At 39.8% G+C, this 24,027-nt stretch overlaps 1 long non-coding RNA gene across 1 annotated transcript in view; it reads right to left on the reverse strand.

Annotated features, from left to right (window-relative positions):
• Positions 1-1,595: 1,595 nt before the first annotated feature.
• Positions 1,596-24,027, reverse strand: part of LOC129210298 (uncharacterized) — a 37,732-nt gene continuing 15,300 nt past the window's right edge. Inside the window, exons 4-6 of the long non-coding RNA XR_008578368.1 lie at positions 6,950-7,045; positions 3,303-3,424; positions 1,596-1,722 (exon numbers count right to left, since the gene is read on the reverse strand). This is a non-coding gene — a long non-coding RNA (uncharacterized LOC129210298). The remainder of the gene's footprint in view (positions 1,723-3,302; positions 3,425-6,949; positions 7,046-24,027) is intronic.

The raw sequence follows: 24,027 nt of genomic DNA on the forward strand, positions 1-24,027 counted from the left end.
AAACTGGTGGGGGGCCGAGGGTCTAAGTCCATCCTCTTCCCCCCCAAAAGTCACATCTCGGGGGGAGGGGCTGAGGGAGAGGGGGGAAGGAAAAAAAGTAAAGTCACTTTTATTACACATCGGTGGGAACATTCTGAAAAAGCTTTCATGCCTAGGAAATTGTTATTTCTTCAAACAACTGACAGCCTGCAGAGGAAACTCTAATGGAAATCCAGCTCATGCATTGTTATGCATGGCCCTCATGTAGATACATGGGGGTGGATTAAGTTAGCTTCCAAAGGGTCTATTGTGTGCAGCATTAATTTGCAGTGCTCTTGATATTTGAGTTTGAAGGTTTTACAACCTTTGTGTTTACTTAGATGCACTATATCCTAGGTTTGTTTATTTCCTTCCACAATCTCTTATTACCCAGTAAATGTTACATTTATCTTTATTAACTTTCAATATGTTGCTGTAAGTCACAGAGAAGGAAATAATTACAGCCTCCTTGAGATGTATTAGTTTTAAAGGAGGTGAGTTTTTTGGGGGGTTGGGTTTTTTTTTTTTTTTTCTTCCTGGTCAGTTCTGACTTATCCATCTGTTAAAACACTGGTCTTCTTTATGAAGCCAGTGGAGTAAAAGCATAATGTGTCATTTATTATTAGTATATAACTATTAAATTATAAAGAAATATTTCCCTTGTCATATACGTACAAATAAATAAACCAATCAATAGTCTTCTAAAAGAATCTGACACTGATGCAATTGCCTTTTACTACACATTGATATAAGAAGAAAAAATGCACTCTTCATGATAAGCAAAATCTTTCCACTATTTCCTCAGAATCCATTATAAATTTGTTTGCTATGACTTACAGCTGCTCTTCTCCCAATATTAAGATGCACAGTACAAATAAGACTTTTCCCATGCTGCCTCAACGTGTGTTCTTGTTTTCCTGTAACGATTCATACACACTGTAGACAGGCATTTTTGTAAATTCAACTTTCCAGTGAGATTTAAATTCAGAAGATCCTAATGGATTTTTATTTGAACTTGTCAGGGATGTCTAGAAGTGTTAGTTTTTCAACACTGAACTAAGAACTCAAAGTAACTTGTACATTCAAAGGAAGCTATGATCCTAATCTGAACTAAAGGGCTCAATTGAATAAAAATACCTTATGCTCGAGTAACTCAAGTTATGTGTGGCTCTTTCCCTTCCCCCTTTATATGGAAGTCAGTCAGTTAGACATTTTTGTATTTTAATAACACAAAAGGGTTTCTTGTAGAAAGAAATAAGTGCCTGACTTACAGTAATTAGGGTCTGAGTAGTATCAGGTGCATAGTTTACTCAAAAAGCTCAGCACTAAGGGAAGACCTCTTAAAACTACAGAAAGTTTTGAATTCAGGTTTTGATGCTACGTAATGGATAAGAGAAAAGAAATTACCTTCTTTAGGGCTCACTCATTAGGAGCACAACAGCAGAAACAGCTGCTTGCTTGTTAGGTTGCGGGAGTCTATTTGTAACCTGTCTCAGACTGAGTAAGAAGTGCAAACCAAATGATAGTAGCCACTGACCTCAGCTGTTGAAGAAGTGAAGATCTTAATCCAACCTTTTGGGCTCAGGATCTTTTCTAATGTCGTAGGAAATGATAACAGAGGGAATAGAAGGAACTGCATTTCACAGAACTGTTTGAAGTACCGTGGTACTACTGGCATTGTATAAAACAATAGCACAGCTTCCCCTGGAACATGATAAAAGTATGTGAAACCGTGGCTGGTTTAGAGAATACAGATCTAGCGCTTCTGTTCTCCTTGTTTTGTAACACAAGGACAAGCAGTGATAAGAGAGAGATGCAAATTCAAAACCAATAAAAGGAAACCCTTTTTTTCTCACTTTGGGCATTTAGGCTGTTGATATGCAATACCATGATATTTCACCACAGTCAGATTAAATACCAAAGTCAGATATTTGTATAATACAAGGATCTCCAGCATTACAATAGTTAACTTAAATTACTGGCAAATAAGAGGAGACCCAGGTCTGGAACAGTGTAGTCCTCATTTGCTATCAAAACTCAGCTGAATCCTCAGACCCTGGCTACTGCCAGAGATGCAGTGCTGCAATACATAGACCACTTCCCTGGAACAATATAGCAATTCTCACCTTGCAGCATTCCTAATAATATCCCTCACCTTTAATCATCATTGGGTTGTATTCACAGATTTTTTTTTTTAACTGAGAGAACTAGAGAGCAGGAGGGGTTTTTTGTTTGTTTGGTTGGTTTTAAATGATAGATAATTCCAAAGTTTTTTCCAAAAAAAGGGCAAAGAACTGAGTAAACATCACAAAGCTCATTTTGCTCTCATAAAAGCTGATAAAACTCTTATGGTCATAGTGTCCGTGGAAGTTTCCCACTGAAGACCTCCCACAAGTTATCAAAGACTGTATTATTAAGACAAAATACATTCCTACCAACCCAGCAACACCCATCTTTCCACTAAAAGGGAAAGTGGGGCCAGGAGTTACTCCCACAATCAGGCAGAGATTGCAGGCTTTTCTTCATTACTTTTGCAACTGTGAAAACATTTTTGATCTCTGATCTCATTTCTGGAACGACAGATATTATTCTGTGGGTCTATAGACAACAAAGTCTTTACAGGCACATGAAACTGCCTCCTATCTGTATATTTTTTGAACATTAACATATACTCTATGTGTATGTATTTCTCTAGCAGAGCGGCTATTTATTTAATATATGAGGTATGAACTTAACTTACTGCATGTTAATTCTGTGCAGTTTTTTATGACCTCCCCATATTCCACAAGAGGAGTCGTATACAAAGAGTCCATTATACACCTGAACTGGACTCCTCTATTTTTTATCTGTGCCTTCTTTAAGCAGTCATTCCAAGAAGCATGTGATCTGAAACGTGGTGATGAATGCTCAGCATATTAAAGGAGGAGACTGATTCGTCTTTGGTTCAAAGTGCGCGCAGTACTTTTTGATTGACTAGGTGTCCACCAAGCCCTTGCCAAGCCAGGGAAAGATAATCTACTCCAGCGCTCGCAGTCAATCAGGCCTATCTGTTCATTGCACCTATCGCATCATGGGGAGCTGCAGGATGGACCAGACCAATCCTCTCTTATTGCTGAAATTGTCCAAGAAGTTATGGAAGTGTCTGTATCTCCACTTTCCCACCTCTCTGGACCCAATCAGGAGTAGGCAAAATGAAAGACATTTATGATTTTGTGCACCCTTTAAAGACAAGAAATAGTCTCTCCTGTAATCTCATTCTGACTCATGAAATATTGAACGAATACCTGGAGTTAACTGTGGTAGGGAGGAGATGAAACTTGGCAGTTTCCCGTTCAGGAAATGAGCAGGTAGCACAAACCTTCAAAGCAGGTTACCCTTCCAGGGTCTCTAAATATGACCAGTTGACCTGTGGAAACCAGAAAATGTGGTTAGAGGAACTGTATGTCAGAAGAAGATGAAGATAAGATAAGGTACACAATCTGTACAGCTGAGATGCTAAAAGACACTCTTCAAAGCTGAGGAGTGGTCAATCAGAGGTTTGTTACTAGCCCAGGAAAATTATAGGCACTCTCTAGAGAGTAAAAATGATTGGAAAGGAGCTAGTCAAGTGGAAGAAAAAATTTAATAAGAGAAGCATTTTAAGGAATAAGCAAACATAAAGAGAGGGAAGCAGAGAAAATGATGTCTCAAAGTAGAGGAAACAAGTAGAGAACAGTAAATATCTGCACAAAGTAGAGCACAAATTGTGGGAACAGGGCGCATGGGTGACAAAAAAGACCAAATAGGGTACAGTAAAAGGATGCCTACCTCATCTGGAGAATGATATTACTCTGTCAAGAGAAAGGAAAACCTATTTTCTTTAGACTAATGTGAAATATAAAAAAGCAAGTTATCCTCTGTCTCTGATTACTCTCTTCTGTGTTCATATGCCCATTGCTCAGGGTCATGAGCACCTTGTTAACCACGATACATCATCTTGGAAGCCTCTCAGGCACTGACCTGTTGAGCACAAGCTTCTTCTGGGTCTACCACGTTGCGATCACATCATCCTGTAAGCTGGGACTATTTCCATAGTATTTCAATGTGATTTCACCAACAGAAAAGCGGGAGAATAACATAGTGACAACAGCCAAGCAAGAGCAGTCCTAGAGAGGACCTTCTGCTCACCAGCAACATTGGGGTTGTCGCACATTCTGCTTTGTTTGGAGTCTCAATGTTACCACACACACACACACACACACGCACGCACAAGAAGGCCTGGCTCTTTTCCCTGTGATCACTTTGCTCTGACGGCTGAGCATGGCTGGCATGCACCACTACAGGCTGAACTACAGTCCTGCCTTCTCCAATCTTCACAACAGCGTGCTCTGAAGCACAACTTGTTATTAGTCAGATGGGAAGGAGATTGGACCGTGATTCCCTAAGTATTTCTAACGGCTAAAGAATGAATGGCATAGCCGCTGCCTTTCCTGGTGCACCGCAGAGCCATGCTCCCCTCCACGAAGCCTGGGCTGTCGTGAGGCTCTGCTTGTATAGCATGGGACTGATAAATCACTCTAATTTTAGATTCTTTATTTGTTGTTTAATGGAAAGCTGCCTTTACTGGGTAATGTTGAAGCTAATTAACTATCAAACAATTTTTTTTTTTTAAAAGCATTTCCTGGTGTTTTAAAGGGCAAACAATGCAGCCTCAGACTTGGAGCACTTGCAGTTTTTGGGATGTATTCTGGTAGGTAAACTCAATATGCCACTGCTCATTTTTGCACCCTGAAAACTTGATTTCCATATGTGCAAAATGGGACTGTACTTGTTTCCAAAGTCAGGACTGCTTCCACACACAGGCCAGGACCAGTTACCTTAAAATGAAAGCTCATTTCCTTATCACTGTACTACTTATATTGGAATATTGACTCCAATTAGCCTTCGTTTCTAATTGTACCTGACACAGCAAAGGCCCCTGGTGAGAGATAGTCCCAGCCCCATGTACTTTAAAATGCAATATGGGCAAAATTCATACAAAATCCTTGCATAAGAAGAGGAAGCCTAGATAACTAATTTTCTTCCCTACTGAAAAATACTTCAATAACTTGATTTCCTTGGGACTGATGAAAATCACAGGATCACGGGTGTTTTTTTAGTTTATTCCTCTGTAAATACAGACTGACTCATTACCAGGAGAAGCAACAGAGTGATCCCAGCAGTCTGCATCTTTAACACTAGAGCCTGTATCTCTATCGCTCTGCTGCTCCTGGAGGCAGCTCTTAACTGCGAACTCGGGCGTGATGTGGTTCAGAGACAACCAGCCTCGTTGCTGAGCACCGTGATTTTTTTTGCAGCAACCAGGCAGCTTGTTCAAACCACCACAGAGCAGGGGCAGAGCCTGCAAGAAGCTGAGGTAATCATTTTTACATTAAATATCTGGCAAAGATGGGGGCTACAGACAGGGAGAAGGGACGCGGAGGGAGGGAGGGAGGAGCTGCGGAAAATGACAGTGGAAAATGAAGAAACAGTCTTTTAAGATAAATCCAGTCTTTCTCAGGAAGGTGTGACACTGCAGCAAGAGTGGAGACAGAGAGGGGAAGGCAGGAAGACTGCACATCTGCATTCTGCACATTTCATTCTAATGTGGTCTTTTGCCTTTATCTTTTTGTTGTTGTTGTTTTTCAGGCCGGCTGCAAAGTTTTGCAAAAGGCTCCCACTGCCAGAGCCAACCAAAAAGACAGGGTACTGTGATGGTACTTCTTATCTATGGACTTTTTTTTTTTCTATTTTGCTTTTCTGAGATGGGCTGCTAAGGAAATAAAGCCCCATGTAATTTCCAGCGATGACAAGTGAATCAGTTCTTTTGCTTTAAAAAAAAAAATCCCTCATTTTCATATTTCCATATTTAATTTTTGCACTTGCATGTACATTTCTGTTATCTTCCAGCCACATGTTGCTATTTGTCTCTGTAGTGGAGGATTTCTTCTTTTTTTTCTTTTTTTTTTTTTTTTTTTGACTGTGGGCTATGTGAAGCCTGACTTGCATGTAAAAGATCCACAGGGAAAAAAACCCTCCAGTCCTCACTGAACTAAAGAGAGCTGGCATGCTGCACGCTTTGTGAGAACACTCCACACTCACCACCACCTCGGGGAGCACGTGATGCATACGTGCAGCACCACACACCTACAGACCAACATCACGGGGCCAGTGCAAAGTCCCAGAGAAGGTCAACAGGCATGGGCAAGGAGGGATGATGGGAGGCTGAAAAAAATTAGCAGCCACTGCCTCTTCCAAAAATCAGCCAGATTTGGCCACCTAAACAGTGTTTAACACTCAGCCAGCCACTATGCAACTTCCACAGAGTACAACTGCCAAAACTTGGGTAGAAGGAAAGCTCTGAGATTTATGAGACCATTCCAGGCAATCTCGCTGCATTTAGACTGTTGTTTATGTTAGTCACCCTTCAGCTATCTGACTTTCAATGAGATTCAGGCTCTTAAGATATTTGGGTGCTTTTGAAAAGGTTACATGCAGTCACAAGCAGGCAGCCAAGACTCCTGCGCTCAGTTAGAATTAGTGAGGCAGCTCATTGTTACGATACATCTTAACTCCGCGGCAGCAGCGCTTGGACAGACGTAATTTCTGTTGTGCTTGCTGGCAGACAAGATTTCAGACAGACTCTGGTTATGATTTAGTTTTGGTCTACATGTTCAGGGCTCAGTCAAATTCCTTCTGCAGCCAACACAGCAACTGCCTTCAACAAGACAGAGAGTAAATGCAATCCGTTTTCTGTTTGAACAATATTTCGGTTGTTGTTCCATCCGTGGACCACTGCCACTCGTGGTCTGCTCCAATCTGCTCCCAGACTGCAGACAGCTCTGGTTTGTCCACGTAAAATGTATGCAATGAATCTGTCCCGTGAGTTTCTCTTCCGCAGAGGGGACAATACCTCCAGCTCCAGCGTCTCACTGCTGCTTCTGGTGCCATCGTGGGGCTGCCAAACCCACCACCAGCATTCCTGCTCTCCGACAGGCGTGCTCTGCCCCTGCAGCAGGAAAGAATGTTTATTACAAGTTTTCTTCCCCCCTGATGACAGAGTTAGAAAGTGATACTCAAGAAATACAACCATGCGTGGTGTGTACTCTCCTGGTATTGATTTCCCTCCCATCTCACTCTTGGTTTTCTGTATCTCCATATTTACAAGCCTTCCCTCCATACCCCTGGATGCCAGCCAAGTCACCCAACTGTGGTTCCCAATGTTTGTGAAGCGATTGTTGATAATTTATGAAGACTACGCTATCTTGTATGGGAATTGCCAGGTTTTGAACTTAAATAGGTTGCAAGTAAAACAAGTGTGAAAGTGAGACTCTGGAAAAGTAATTGGGGAAAAATTAATGGGCTTTCAGTTTGTTTGACTTGTAAATGTGAATTTACCTGCAATTCATATTGAATTGCCACTATAAATATTAAATATGATAAAGTCACTAGATAGGTATTTCTATTAAACATAATTAGTAATGGGAAGAAAAAAAAAGTGAGTTGCTTTTTTTTTTTTCTCCTGTATGTGTAATTTGGGAGTTTAAAGGTTTAACTAGCTCATTTCTATGAAAATCCTAAAATTCAGCCAAAGACATCGTGATACTACACACTTTTCTCCTGCATCTCTATTTACATCCTATGGCAAATGTAGCATTTTCTTTCTGGAGCAGTTAACATAAAAGGTCTTGTTTAAGAGAAGCTTTTCTCTTGGAAAACATAATCTGCCTTCAAAGTTGTAAGTTAAACAATTGAGTGGTCTAATTGATTGAACATTTACAAATACTTCATAATTAAATTTGTGCCAAACTATGTGAAAAAGATTTATGTTCCGCTTCCCCAAACTGTTTCTCCCTCATTTTTTTTGTGTGTGCATGTGGGAACTGAATCTTTGGGAACTCCTTCCAGTTGATGCATCATTGAGGTGGTTAAACACATTGCATTATGGCAGTCTGTCACATCAGTGTTTCACACTGAAATACTGGACATGACACATCACTGGAAAAGGAAGTCAGTCGATCCAAAATCCAGAGTTATGTTTCTTTTGAAACTTGAGATTCTGAAGACACAATTTTCACCTACTTAACTCAGATTGCAGCAAAAAGAAGAGGTTTAAGTAATTATAATGCAGGTTTTTAAACTTTAACAATAATTTCCATGAAAATAAGTGTCTTGATAGTCCTGTTTGTGAGAGGAAGCAGCCAATGCTCTCTAAATACCCCTATTTATTTTGGTGAACCTCTCTAAAGTAGTTATGGAAGGACAATACAGGGGACAGAATCTGACTCTCCAGCAAACAAAATGCAATGCATTACCATATTTTTATGCAACAACATCTTCAATATAAGAAGTCCCAAAGCTTTCACTAGCGCACGAACTCTCAACTGATTCCTTGATGTTGGTGGAAATTTAGCCTACAAACAACCTTCTTGAGACAACGTTTCTTTCAACAGCCACGTGATCTGATACTCAGACCAAGACCTGTGGTAGTTTCAGGGCTGTATCTTGTATTTCCAAAGGAAGATTTGCAAGTCCATTGAAATATAAAGCTTAACTTCTGGAGTTGTGCACAATATGCTCCATTCTGATGGCATCAACGGCAAGGGAGGCAAAGGCAGGAAATTTTGAATTTTGTAAAATGACAGTTTTCCTATGAGTACCAAAACTTCTAACGCATTCCGCAAATTTACCCATTTTCACATGGTAACCTGCCACATTGGCCAAACAAGTGTCCACTGAACATACACGAGATTGAATGTAATCACCTTCAACTTTAACCAGAGACTACCAGGATATCTTTGTGGTGATTTCATCACAAAAATAATTGTCAAGATTATGAACAACCATGTTTCAATATTGTAGTGCAAAAGGGTTAGAAATGGGACCTGGAAATCCTAGGTTTTTAGCTTTAATCAGCATACAATAATGTGGATGAGTAATTAATATGGAAACAAGGGTGAAGATGGATTGCACAGTTCGGAGGAAAAAGACTGCCATCTGGACAATATTGCGAGCTCAAGATTATATGCGAGTCTCAGTTATTTAGTGTTTGTCTGTAACAATGGAGGATATGCAATATATTAAGTCTAACAATAAAAAGACAACGTCTGTAACCCTTAATAATATCAGAGAATGCTTGAAAATATGGCATGTTAGCTTTTATTATATGCATTGCATGTGTTTTTTCTATTATTGTCATCTAAAGCTTTTTCAGAGCTGAATTCATGATTTTTAAGCACTTAGGGGTTAATAGCATTTGTTGACATTTCTAACATTTCCTACACTTCAACATGCTTTACAGAGCTCTTGTGCAAAGAATCAGAGGTATTAAAATAATCTTCAGTGGATTCTAAAGAATATCTGTTGCTTGAATACCCCATGGCTTCCTCGATCCAAATCTCATGCGAGTTCATTCTCTCCTTCCTTCCATCTCAGAATCATCTGCAAATGACTCTCCCTTGCCATCAACAGTTTTCTTGTGACAAAGTCCTGCCTCTTACAATGTCCACCTCAGATCTCCTGAGTTTATACTATGCATTCAAGGCCTCACGGAGTTCTCTAAGATTTACACAGCTGTGGCAAACAACTTCAAAATTAACCACCTGACCTGCCCCAAAACACTCAAAGAGCTCGGATTCCTTATTGCAGACAAAAGAATCAAACACATTTGAAGGCCCTAGGGCCATAATGGTTTTTTAGCTATCAGACATAAACCCCCCCCTCCCTCTACTTTTTCAGATGACTCCATTTCACCAGAGCCTTTTTATCTGCTTTCTGCATTCTACCCCATCTTCCATGTCCATGAAGAAGCCATCTCTGCCAGAGGAGCAATAAATGACCATTGAGGAAAGAGTGGTCCCATTTATCCAGAAGTGAAAGAGATGCTGAATTAATACCAAATTCAGAGCTGAGAGCTAGTCTCAGATTTTACTATGGGCAGAATACCGACTACATTCTTTTATGAGCTCCCATAGAGTTGCATATACTTCTCGTATCCTTCTAACTTCAGTCTAATTGGTAACCCACTACAGGATAAGGCCTAAACCTTTATAATATTAGGCTTTCTATTCTGATTTATAATTAATTATTTACCATGAATACCTTCATTACCTTCTACCTCATCTCAGGATTCATTTTGCATGAATGAAATTCCTGGCAAAAATGTACTTTTTCCACAGAAATTTATGTTCAAGATGGATGTTGAACTGAAGAGCAGAAAGACAAAGACTCTTGGAGTGCACCAGGGAGCAGCTCTAGAGCTGTTCTGGGTACATACCTCTCCCTAGAAGAAGAGGAGAGGCTGGAAGGTGCTCGGTATAGATCCTTGTCAGCTTAGACATGTTCCACGTAAGACAGAAGACAGCAAATTCGTACAGTGGGGCTTCGTCCCTTAACGGGGACACAGTCCTTGTCCAACTCTCATTGGCTCGGTAAAATAGCACTGGTTTCTTTGCCAAATTGCCTTACAAGGCCACAGCAGGGTCTGGATTTACCCATTACCACTGGGTTTAATGACCTTATGCACAACACTGAATTACACCTCCAATTACTATTTCCATCTGATCAAGCACTGAAAAATGCAGAAGGCTGGGTACATATATACGACACTGGTAAATGGACTAACACGTTGAGCCATAGCATGCAGTATATAATCCTTGTTCAACACTTAACTCATGATTATTTACTGAGGCATTCAGAAAGGGATGCATTACTACAAAGCTACAGAACTGAAAATGCTGTTCTGTTAAAAAAAAACAAAATTGAAGTACTTAGCAATAAACTTTTAGGAAATCCATCACTGAAGTAATCTCATGAAGTCACTACTCCTACTACCCATACCAAAGGCTCACCAAAGTCACGACTCTGCAAATAACTACTCAGGAATGGGAGAAATGGGTTCAAAGCTTTGCTCTTGACCATAACCTAAAGCAAAATAAATGCAAACTTCACACAGCTCAATTTGCAAAATAATTGTCAATTTTACCATCACGGCATAACTGGCAGCAGTTCATCCAAACGATCATCAGCTAGTCTAGAAGTTTATCCAAACTGAGCATCACAGCCACTAAGAAATTCAGTGAAAGGTAGGGTACGGATGTAGAACAATGCTACCATTTTTAAATTACTAAAATAGAGCTTTGAGTTATAATAAGAACCAGAGCTAAAAGTTGAATACCAGCTTTTTTTTTTGTTTTGTTTTGTTTTAAGCTTTCATGTTGACCTCTGCTCTACACAAACTTAAATCTGTTTTACATCAGAAGCTGCAGGGACAGGAGATTACATGGGAAAAGAACATGTCTGGGAGTTTAGAGAGGACCGGCTAAATTTTTTGAGCTCCAGTGGGACTGGTGACATAACTAAAAAGCAACAAACAGCAGGTGAGAGGAAGGATTTAAATATAAATAAGGACACTTTGAAGCCATAGGTTTTTATTGATCACATTCACATTTACAAATCAAAGTCCCTGTTTTTAGAAAAATATGTAACTAAGAAAGAATTAAAAAGCCATAAAATACCAAGCAGGGAAAGAAAAGATATTAAAGAGTACAGGCATGGAATCATGTCGATAAATATTCCCTGGCCTAAAAAAAAAAAAAAAAAAAAATCAACTAAATACCCTATTTTCTTTAATTAAAAATCACTGAATTATTTAAAGATATCTGACTGAATTAAATATTGAAGACACATCAAGATCTGCCTACTGGTGTGATAAGTGGTTTATATAGTTATTAAGATCTGCCCATTTGGACCTGAATTCAACCTCCAATTAAAAAAGGTATTAGAAATTCAGTCCCACAAACAACTCAGCACATACACACTCCATGCTTTAAAACAGTTAAATATTCTAATTCACACAATTCATCCATTAGTAAAAGACCAGAACTTATTTTCTTTTTTCAGTGGTGAATGTATACAAAGAAACTATGACCATTTAAACGGCCGTGGTTTAACAGACAGCATTTGCCATCCTGCTAAAGGTGCTGTTCACGCTCTATCCATGGGATCAGAGTTCAAATAGCAGCACATTCAATCTGGAAGAAAGTGGTGGTTGCAGATAACAATCTGAAAAGCTGAAACCACTGAAACATGGTGGTTTGCAGTTAGAAAATATTTGTGTGTTTTACCAGAATGTAATCCATTACACTGCCGACTGGGAGAAATAAAAATCCAGTGGGAAAACACGAAATTAGATCAGAGCTCTCTCAAATGAAAAGAAATCCGGTCTTGCTGAACTGAAATGCGATCATTCAGATGGCATTTCTATCAGCTCATTCATTTAAAACTCAATTTAATGCTATGTTAGAAACTTTACCTTAACAAATGCTAATGCGTATGTGCAACTCGGCTCGCAGGAGCAGGCCCATTAGCAGGTCTGATCAAACCGCCCTCCACGGGGAACCCACAACCACACATTGGGAATGGAGGCACGGATTCACTCCACCAGCTTGAGGCAGATAGCTGAGGTACTGAAGACTACAAAAAGTGTCTTACCAGCTTGTGCAAGATCTGCATTCAGCCCACTTGTCCTTGACAGTGACCAAAAGTGGATGTCTGGGAATTAGCACAAGAAAGGAGCAAACGCTTAGTGATATTTACTCAGAAAACTCTGCCAGCCTCCAAAAATTTGTATCTTAGAGGCTTCCTGTTAGCAGTCCTTGCTGGATTTCTCTTCCGTGAACTTCTCCAGTTGCCTGCTGAACCCCCATAAAGGATGAATACCCGCAGCACACGGGCTCACGGCAGGTAACACTCGGCTACACATTGCATTCTGACCCTTTTTGATATCTTCTCTGCTTTACCTTTTTGGCAGGCTGAAGAATACAGCCTATGTAGCTGTTCCTTCTGTAAAGGATGCGGTCAGGATGCCAGGTGTCCAAGGCTGCTCCCCTGCTCCATGGAGGATGTTCACACACCTTCACCTTGTATTTAAGGATTCGCCTTGTAAAGGCTGAACCATTCTCCAAATATTTCTGCTTTTTTTTCCTAGAGGAAAGAAGGAGTCTTGATGACTGTTCTAATCTAAGACCTAATTTAAATGCCAGGCTGGTGTTTCAAAGGAGACAGAGTTAGATCAGATTTTACTAAATGTAGCAGGTGAAGATCTGAGTGTTTCTGTTTAGTGAGATGGAGAAATTCCTGCTATTAATGGTTGCTATTTGACAGTGGTTTCTTTTCATTACATGAAATGAGAAAACAGAGCCAGTTCATTACAAAGATAGTGAAAGTTATAATAAGGCCAATATAGGCTGAATCCTACAAGTGCATGTGAGGAATGTAATGTATGAAAACGCAACATCAAAGAAGGATGAGCAGGGAACGGACAGCAGAGAAACATGTAATGAGCCGAGTCAGACTGAAGTCTAAGATAATTGGTTAAGGATTACAGCACTTGGGAAATGCTGTCCTACAGCAGAAGTAGAAAATGGATTGAACAGAATGGGACCCAGTCAATCTGTAACCACATTACAAGGACCAGAATAATTTCCCCCATTTTTCAGGTGGAGAGGCTGAGGCTCTGAACAGAGCTAGCAGTGACTGTCTCACCTGGAACAGCTCACCCCGATCTGGGACCAGACCCAACTCGTTCCTTGCCCAGAAACCTCTTGAAAATGTTTTTCATATTAACTCTGGGGCTAGAGAGAACTTAATAACCTGTCAGTGTGAAATTATTAACTTTCTTAATGGCAAAGGCATGGAGTGGGGTTTGTGGCCCAATATAAGTTCTTGCTGTTTGTGCAGTGTTAAATAAGTCAGTTGATCAATGGTGCTCTGATGATTTATTAACGTCATGCTGCCAATGAGAACTCATGCTGAAACTTAAGATGGATCAAACTTCATTTTAAAATACTGAAGTGAATATCGTATCTTTCGAGGACTTATGGAACTGATCGTATATTTATCGTACATTAACACGGAAAGTAAAATATGTCTGAATAATAAGGAATGTATCTCTTTCACCAGTTCAAAGCACTGCCAACAGCACTAACAGCAAATTGTGTTTTATCACGTTTTCTTGCCATTCCACAAAAATGGCTTGATATCCCAGTGTCATAAGCAATTCCTATGTTGTGTACTAAGTACCTTTGTTTTTCAAAAAGAGGGAAAAAAACCCTAAATCTAATTTCACTTGGATATGGGTATATTGCTTTCACATTTCAATGAAAACAATCCAAATGGCATGAAGTCCTCAGTGAACAAAATTTAGGTATTACTGAAACAGCTGAAACAAAATACTGCAAAATATATTTTTCTCACAAAAGATTCACAGTGCCACACTGCCCTAGCTAGTATCATTATTTCTAAAATTTGATTCATGATCTATGCCTCATTTAGGGTGATGCCGTACCTGCCCAGTACAGATTTATTTAGCAACTGTCTGCTACACCAAGAGAGGCAGTTGTTCTCCTTTCCCTTTATATATACATATACAAGCAGCACTGCAGGGGAAACTGGTCCATAAACAATTACCAGGCACTGAAAAATCATATGGGAGACCATGCAGAGCTTATATTAAGAGGATTTGATTATTTGCACTGCCATCAACTTTGGTGTATTTTCGCAGTTCAGATCTGCACCTTTAAAACATACGTATATATTAAAGAGAATTGTATGAGGAACCTGGAGCCGTAGTAAGAGTTAAAATATTTATTACTACACTTTGGACTTACTCAGGCTTTCATCTGAGATGTGTACTGTTTGATAAAGAAAGTATTATCTTCCCCATTTCACTTTTTAAGAACCTTAACTATAGACAGATCGAGCATCTTCTGAAGCTACCAGAAAGATCTTTTTATACTGCAAAAAAATGCTCAGTTGAACCTTAAGGCTACTTCCACAGTGGTAAACAGTGCAGACCAGCAGAAGCAGATCTGCAGAGCAAAACAGTTGACAGTGAGGACCAGAATTCTATATTACAAGCATTTCTTATTTATTTATTTAATTTTACTTTGGACTCTCTCTTGTTTAACCCCACAGACTGAGTACCTATTTCTAGCTTGAGTGTCAGATGTAGTCCTAGAGCACATCTTCTGGTTTACTTTTATCCAAAATTAATTCCAGTTCATGTAGTCAAGACAGTTCCTCAACATGAACAAAAGCGTAAACAGCGGAGACGGTCACGAGATTTGCTTTAGAAGTGCATTCCTGATCCAAGCTAAAATGCAAAGCCAGACTCAGCCTTCAAAATGTCAGCTGGGCAGGCCTGATTCAAAGCCCTGTCGAGCCAGCAGTGAGGTGAGGACATGGAGCATTTCCAGAAGCTCCAGTAGAACCAGGTTTTGGGCCACCAGGAGCCATTGGTTGGTTGCCAGCGCCCCTTGGCTATTTCTGCAGAGATATACTCTGCAGCTCTTGGGTTTGTATTCTGTCTGAAAACATGCAAAATTTGCTTCATACCGCACATCGTATTGTGCGTTAAAACTATCCACGTGACAGTCAGTCTTCCAGAGATAACAATAATTTTCAGGTGATGCCAACAATATGTACTTACTGGACGTGGATGGTACTCTGCTGAGCCCAGCCACTCATCACAGGCTGCTGAGCAATGTGAAAAAGTTTCCAGCTCTGCTGTGCTCTGTCAGCTTTCCTAACCACTTCAAGAATTTAGTTCTGGGGACTTTGCTAATACATTTACATGAAAAGAGAATGTACTCTCCAGCTCCCTGATACATGTATTAGACTATATTCACATATCACATTCTGCGAGACTGCATGCAGGTCTCAGACATCAGGGACTTTTCTGTGCTTCCAGGATACAGAAGTCTATGAAGGCAGCAAAATCTAGACTTCCCAAGTCAGCTTCAGTGGATTTTCATGCCTGTGTAATGAAAATGAACATTGAGCGATTGTGTTTCATCAGAGATCTGCTCTATCTGTGATGCAAAGAGGATAATTTTTCCACTGTTAGTTTTGCTTTGAATAGATAGACAAGGAGAAAAGAAATTTAAGCACAGAGAGAGATTAAAGCATACCAGAAAAGCTCTAGAAAAATTTCTGGAAAAATCTGGGTTTGATATAAAAGTTTTGAAGCAGTAGATTAGTTTGTTTACACTGTTTTGGCATGAGGGACTGTGAACACAGCATGCCTCTGCGGAGGATTTTGGCCCCAGCTAATTTTTAAGTCTAATGTAGACCATGAGAACTCTGGCCCTGAACACTGTCTCAATATCCCAGAATTCCCAAGGTCTGGAAATTTTTGAGTGACCTACAGAAGTTTGCACGTGGATGCAAGGCTTTTCATATGGAGATCTGTTCCAAAAGAGATTAAGGTATCTACTTACTATGTAGACAAAGCTGTTAAGGCTTTAAAAAAATAATAATCAAAGAATACAGAAGTATAATTTAAAAGTTGAAGAGGATTTAGTACCAAATCTCTAGCTCCTTATGCAACCAATTGCTACCTTGTACCTCATAAAATATAGTCGAGCAGTTCAAGTTGATCTGCAGGCACTGTAACTCGTACTTCAATTCTACCGAAATACAAAAAGTAATAAATTACAGTGAGTGATCCTTGCTTTTTAACTGGCATTCCAAGTCCATTTGCCTTTCTAATGCATTTTGAAAAAGATAAATGCTCAACACTTAAGCTGCACATAAGCTTTATGCTCCTTTATATTATTTCCTATAAATAAAAATATAAATGCTTGTGCTCATGCAATTTGATCTTTGAGTACATGGTACTATAAATCTAGTCATGATCCATCTCCCTTGAAAATAAATATGGCCTTTGCTTTTAAGACACAGGACAAAAAGGTTCATTCTTAAGGACATAAACACCTAATAATCCAAATAGCCACTTAGCCCAAAAAGTACAGACAGTGCTCCTGGGCACGGGTATTAACTGGATCCATGCTCTCCACGCCAAGCAGAAAGCAAGCTCCTAGACAGGAAATTCTGTGGGACAGAACCGTGGCATCGCCAGCCCAGAGCGCCACGCCAGCACCAGCCGGTGCCTTGTGTTTATTTCAGGCCAATTTCCCCTCTGTACGTCTTTCCTCATATTTTCTTGCCATCCCTATTCTTCTTCCTGTAGCTTTCCTTGTCTTCTGCATTTACCTTTTCTATCACGCTAACATCAAATCTCCATTTCTTATCTGTCAATGTCTCTGCTATCTTGCGAAGCACCCCCCCTTTAAGCTCACTCTCTTACTCTCTTCACGGTGGCAGTCTCCTCACTCAGGATGCCCCTTTATCTCAAAGCCTGCCATCTTCTGTAGTAAGCCCTGAGGAAAACTACAAATTTCCCAGATATGCCGTAGGAAAGGTCTCTGGTCCCTTTGCCTTTTTTTGTATTTACCATAGTATATGGCTGCAACAACATTAGTATATATACTATGGAGTCACCACATCACAGGAAATTCCTTAAGATGTAACCAGCACCTACCTATTTTTTCCTCCCTAACATTAAAGTGACCTAAGCTCTGTAAGCTTAGCTATTGCTACTTATCTGCCACTGTAGACATGATGTTCTGAGTGTTTAATATGTTGAACGTATTAGCACCAGTTGCTGTCTAAGTGCTCTTACAGAGATGTTTTCCATGCACAGAGGTGTCTAAGGTAAAAGTAAGTAAAAGAAAAATTAAGAACAAAAAAGATAAGAAAATTTTTTTATGAACAGGATCAAATAGATATCATATAAAGGAATGTGTGTATTCTGCGTCAATTACTTTCTCTATTTTGAGCTTGTGTCCTCTGCTTCACAATTTAAACTATTCTTTCACTTTAACTGAACTTGCCAAAATATAGTCTTCATCAACATTGATTCAACACATCATCATCTAAAACAAGGTGATAAAACTGGTATTTATATCTATCAGGGGACTGATTACAGATGATGGCAACGACCATCTCAAAAGGTATAATTCTCTGCCACAGTGTATATCAGTATTTTTCTTAATTATTTCTGACATTTTACCTATTACTCCAAGGACTTTCTCAGAGGGCGGAAATAAAGGGGAAAAATGGTTTTTGTGGCACAGATGAAGAAATACATCTTCTGTAAGTAATTCCCAGAAGAAATCTTGAAAATCTTATGGGGTCAGGAAAGAGGCAAGAAAGTAGCATTTGTCACCCTTGCTGAATTGGTCATCTAAACTTACAGTAGCACTAAAGCTGAGTGACTTATCTGCCACCCCTTAGGCAGGAAAAAAAGTGAGGATAAAGAAGTGGGGCGGGGGGGGGAAGAGCATTGTGAAAGTAAGTATCATCTAGAAAGCTGCCTAAAGATTTTCATCTTCCAGCTACTTATCTCCCATTTTCCCATAGCTGATGTCCATTCACTTATGCTATTAGAAATCACACACAGCAAAAACGAAGAACCACATAGCTGAGGTTATGGCAAGGATAAAATTTCACCAAGTTTAGGACCAGCAAATAATATCTGAGAGTGGTTGGGAGAAAAATTTTCCAGCTGAAGAGCTGTACAGATGCGGTAAGAGTGGCCAATGATCACCATCTACAGAGAATACTAAGGTAGGATGAGTGACAGGCAGCCCACAAACCCAAAAGATGCCTTGAAAAAAAGCACGTGAAAAAGCTTGTTACAAGTCACTGCTTTTGACACAAGTTTGATGCAGAATGGACAACTGGGTTACAAAGAGCAACTCGTCATATAGCCCTAGAGAAATTTTAAGCACAGTTGGCTGCTCAGCTTAATGACACCATTATTAAACTCAAGATAAGTAAAACAGGCTACAGCAGACATGAGCGTCCTGTTCTTATCTTAAAAACCTGCAAACACTGCAGCTATCCCAGAGCAATACACAAAGAACTCATCATCTGGTTCCCAGCCTTGGAGCTAGTTTCTGTACAAATAGTCTTCTCTCACCCTCTGAATCCTCCTGCATCCTGTGTTGATGACCCATCAGCATGAGTATGGTGAGCAAAACATGAGTTTCACATAGCTATTGGACTTATTTTATCTTGCATTACACAGATACAAATCAAGATAACAGCATTCCATGGAAGCTCCTAGGTATAGAAATGCATAGCTAGGTATAACAGCGCTTCTAACATGGGTTACTGAGGTCATACCAGGAGCACGTGAATTATCCTGCATTTAACAGAATGAAACAAGTATCATTCAGATAGTCACTAGTCAGGTGGTTTGTCCTTAATCTACACTCAATCAGAAATGAAAATGGCTTTTTTTCCTCTACTCGTAGTGTTGGCTACATGGTGGCCTGCCTTTAAGAAGGCATTTACTGCCTACCTCCGAGAGATAGAAGAGGAAGGGTGAGTGATTTTCATGCTCTGGCACTCATTGTAGGCTGTTTAATTTGTCAGGACTACTAGGCCATGGTTTTGTGCTTTGACAGGTTTTTGTTATTCCTGCTAATCCCATTTCTGTTGTGTAATGTGCGTGGCAGCATCTGGTGACAACAGAATAGAACACCTAATTGTGAATGAATACAGAGCGCCCTGTTCTGCCACATTGCCTGTTGCACTATTTTTGCATTTTTATGGCTGAGGGTGGGCTTCCAGGAGCTGCAAAGCAGACAGCCCATCGTTGTAATCAAATTTGCCATTTGCATGTGTGTGTTCTCAGCAGCCTTCGTATTTCTACGGCCCCCAGGATTCCCCGAGTTTGGCTTTCTGGCTCCCTCTTCTGAGTGGAGAGGATGATCATATGTATTTATTAAACAACCTCTCTCTACTTTAAGTGACAATGTGAAACTGATGGTTTTAAGTGCGTTTGGGTGTCGTTAAAAGGAGCAGAATATGAGGTGGGCCAATGCAGTACCTGCACCAGTGTTGCTGCCCTTGCCCATAGCATGGCTTCATTCACTTGCTGGACACAAGGACTGGCAGCTGCCTGCAGATCTCCTTTCCATCTCAGCATCTTTTTTCTGCTTCACTCCATTATGATTTATCAGTGGCTCACTAACTCCAGATCCTATTCTACTTTGCCACCTGATGTAGACTAGGCATAGTGAGCAAGCCTGGAAGCTACAGGTTATGCTCAGCCTTGCTCATATAGACAAGCCTAGCACCTTGTATGAAAATGGCACAGTGACCATAAATGCTGCCAACATGCAAGACTAGGTTATCTATTTTTAAATAGTGGTCTTGTGGATTTGGGGGAAAGGAGTTAGCTCAATGTCTTTAAGAGTTCCTGAGAGTAGATTACTGATTTAATCAAAAGCTTATACAAATACTCTCCTGGTTGGGTACAGATCAGATGACTTCATTTATGTATAACAAACTGGTTCCAGCTATCGTCAGTACTGCAACTTGATGCCCTCACTTACAATAAGTGTTGAAAAATGCCCTTCTGCAAGAAGCTTGTTTCCTTGTTGACAATTGGTATAACATAGCTACCCAAAATATTGACAGATCAGAGCAGTATTGAATTTGACAAAATGGACCAAGGCTATTATTTTATAGAACACATATTTTGAAGAGACTGATAAGCCTTTCTGACAAGAGGACTTCACATATTTTCGGCTTAGATTCTTGTCAGTCACAAATCCTAGCATTGCAAAACAAGACTGACAAAATTCACTGCCCACATCAATCCTGCAGAAACTTTCAAAAGATTAATTAAAACAAAGCTCTAAAAACCCAGAGATCTGAAGTATATGAATGACAACATCAAAAAGAAAAACTTTAAGGAGGGTGTCTAGAATTTTCAATTAAAATGCAAGCTTCAATTTTCTCATGGTAACACTTGGTACAATTTTCCTCCCAGTAAACAACACAGCTCTTCTGTATTTACCACAAAAATACAGAATCAAAACATGAAACCTGTTGGATGTGGCAACAAAAAAAAAAAGATCTAAAGCTGGTATAAAATTTAACAGATTACTCACACATTTTTCTAACTCCTCTGTATTATAGGATGTTGAATTTACTAAGTTTTAAAAAGGTGGTCAAATAACACAGTAAATATGAAAACAGTTTCAGGACTGAAGCATGAAGCAGCATACAATCCACACATGAAACTAAGATCTTGTCTTATGCTTTCTCTTATCTGCTGCAGTTCAATTCTAAACTGAGTTCTAAGGAAAAATAGTGTGAAAGCAAAAATATTTATGTACGCTATGCATACAAAATAGACAACCAAGGGAGAAATGTTCCTGCTTATCAAAGACTTGTATTAGATGTATCCTTCTTCTAAGCATCTGTGGACAAGTTCCCCAGAAAAGATGCCTTTCATCAACTATGGGAGCTGTTATTCGTTATCATCATCTGTTTATAATCAATGAGAACAGTTGGATGCTCAGCACTCTTGAAAATTGAACCAATTATTTAGGTCAGTAGTTTTTAACCTTTTTCTATTTGTGGACTCTTAAGCATTTTCCAGTGGATGTGAGGCACTGTTAGAAATTTTGCTCATGTAGATAGCTGTCACTTTCTCTGGCACTTACAACAAACTGTCTAGAATTTATCCCTTCCCTTTCATCCCCTTATGAAAGACTCCAAGCTGAAAAAAACCCCAAACCACATTAGTCAAATACGTACACTTTTGGCTAAATTAAAAAAAGAAGCCTACCTGAATCCAAGTGTTTTTAAGCACCTTGATAAACTACGCAAGTAAAACCGTCTCAGTTTGAGTCTAAAAGCGTATGTTATTCTGATTACAACCCAGGAAAGGTGCCGTTCTGCAGACAGTACTCTCCGCTGGCACGGGCAGTTGCTGCTCTGCCTTAGCCCTACCGATTCCTCTCAGTCCCTGGCTGCCATGCACTGGCCTCCCTCATGTGTCAGCCCAAGTTTCTTTTTTGAGCAATGAGCTGTGCTGTGGAACCGAGAGTGATCAGGCAGGGACAAGCATCTTTAACTTGAAATTGCTACCAGAAAGTACTTGAGTGTCATTTTTCGTGCTGCAATCCTCAAGAAAAAATTGAACGTGGTTTTGAACAGAGAGGGAGGGAGAAGAGCAGATATAAGCAAGGGATGGCACAAACACCCTAATTCAGTTGTAACAGCACAAATCAGCACGTCCCAGTTCCATCCCGTATTTGACTTGACATTCCCGAGCGTGCCTTAGAACCAGGGCAGGATAGACTGGGGCTGCCTTGGGAAGGAGCTCTGCATGAGGTCTGACCACAGGTAGCTTCTGGAGTGCCACCTGAAGGTACCTGCCACCATCACCAGTGACCAGTAGCAGCAGAAACTGCTCCTAGAACGCGCACCACGTGTGAGGATTGTTCTGCTCACATACAGCGCTGTGTCAAAGGAGAGTCACTACACTACTTACTACTCCAACCACTTATGATCACGTACTGAGCAGAGATTTGTTTGTAAGCCCTTAAATATTTCTAATGCCGTTTTATTGTTTATTATTATTGTTATAGTTACTGGGATATACAGCAATTGTTTATGTTTGACCATATCTCCATTAGACTACTGCACTGCGGATATATTTGTACAGCCACTGTGCCGAACACAGAAGCAGTCGCATTCAACAGAGCACGCTCTTAAGTTTCCAGAGCAGCTCAACCTCTGGGCTCGGCTTAGGCAACCAAGCAGCGTACCTAGGTCAGCCCTGTGGAGGCTTTAGTAATCCCTAAAGCAAACCCTCCAGGAAATGCTCTGAACCACCCAATGCATTTCACGTGTTGGAAGTCACCAAACAACTGACAAAGTACTTTAACAAAGTAACTGCTGAAAAGTTGCTTAAAATAAAAGAATAGTGGGGAAGAGGGAAGACCCTTCCTGGTTTTAATGAAAAAAAAAAACCCTTTAGGCCTGACTACTGTATTTAAATTAAATCTATTTGCTTTTTACACAGTTCGAATAGATGCTTTTTAATTATTGCTAATTGTTTAAGATATTGTTGTATGCCCCTGAAGATTTAAACTGAATAAATTTAATTCCTTTAAAATCTCCTTCAGCTACAGGCAGTACAGTAAGAAGCCCCATAGGTATGGCAGTAAAAATAACCATAAAGGCATAAGCATTTAAATGAGGAGAGCATGGAATACTTCCCACTAGATGAGAAAGAAAAAAGAAAAAAAAATAAAAGAGAAAGAAAAGAAAATAAATAAAGAAAGAAAAAAGCTATGTGTTTTGGAGACACAAGAACCAAACCATGAAACACACAGTTGAAACATTTAGGATGACTATGAAAAAGGTCTATGTTCACTTGTTAAGGAATGCGCTAAGGCAGACTAAAGCATATGAATGGCCCTTTCACAGGTCACAGATTCTATTCAGTTCTTGGACATTGTTATTATCCGACAGAAATAGATGGGCCTAATTAATATTCTGAACATACCTGAGAGAACATTCTTAAGGAAATCATCCTCTGGTGGTTTAGGTTTGTTGTGTTTTGGGGGTTTTGTTTTTTGTTGGGGTTTCTTGGGTGCTATGCGCTTTTGGGTTTTGTTTTTAACAAACAGCAGACGTTACAAATAGCGTCTGGTTAATAAACTATAAACATAATTTTGGTGTTAAAAGTTTAATAAAGAGTCTACTTCTGAATATATTTGTTTATGCAAAGACTTGGATTTTTTTTTTTTTTTAATTTTAGTAAACAGTTTTGCCATGTAGATTAAAGCTGAACTGCACAGTCATTTTGCAAGCAATTATATTCTTGGCACTTTTCTGAACATAATATAACAATTACCACAGCAACTGCATTTTTATCAGAGCACTCCAAGCATGCAGCAGGTTAATATCAGTGTTCAGCAACTTCAGATAATATTTCTAAGATGCTAATGTTTAGCCAATTTCAAATGAGCAAACAGCTTCTGATACGAACTGAGTTCTGGTCTTTTAAGATAATGCAGTTATATAGGCCCCGATCTTATATGCAGTGGGACTACTGTCCCCCTTACAAAATCCTGTTAAACTTGATGGGAGTCTGTGCAAGCAAATCCAAATGCAGGGCCAGCTTCACGGAAAGAAAGATGAACTCTGATTACAAAGTTGACTTTCCAAGGAGCGTAACACTCTGCACAACCGGGTCAGGATCTCGGCTCTGCCGCTGCCTGAAATGGGGCGAGCCTTCCCCTCCTCCAGCTTGCCCATTTACTTCTAACCTTT

The sequence above is a fragment of the Grus americana genome, chromosome 9 (genome assembly GCF_028858705.1).
Source record: "Grus americana isolate bGruAme1 chromosome 9, bGruAme1.mat, whole genome shotgun sequence".
In the NCBI taxonomy this organism is placed as follows: Eukaryota; Metazoa; Chordata; class Aves; order Gruiformes; family Gruidae; genus Grus; species Grus americana.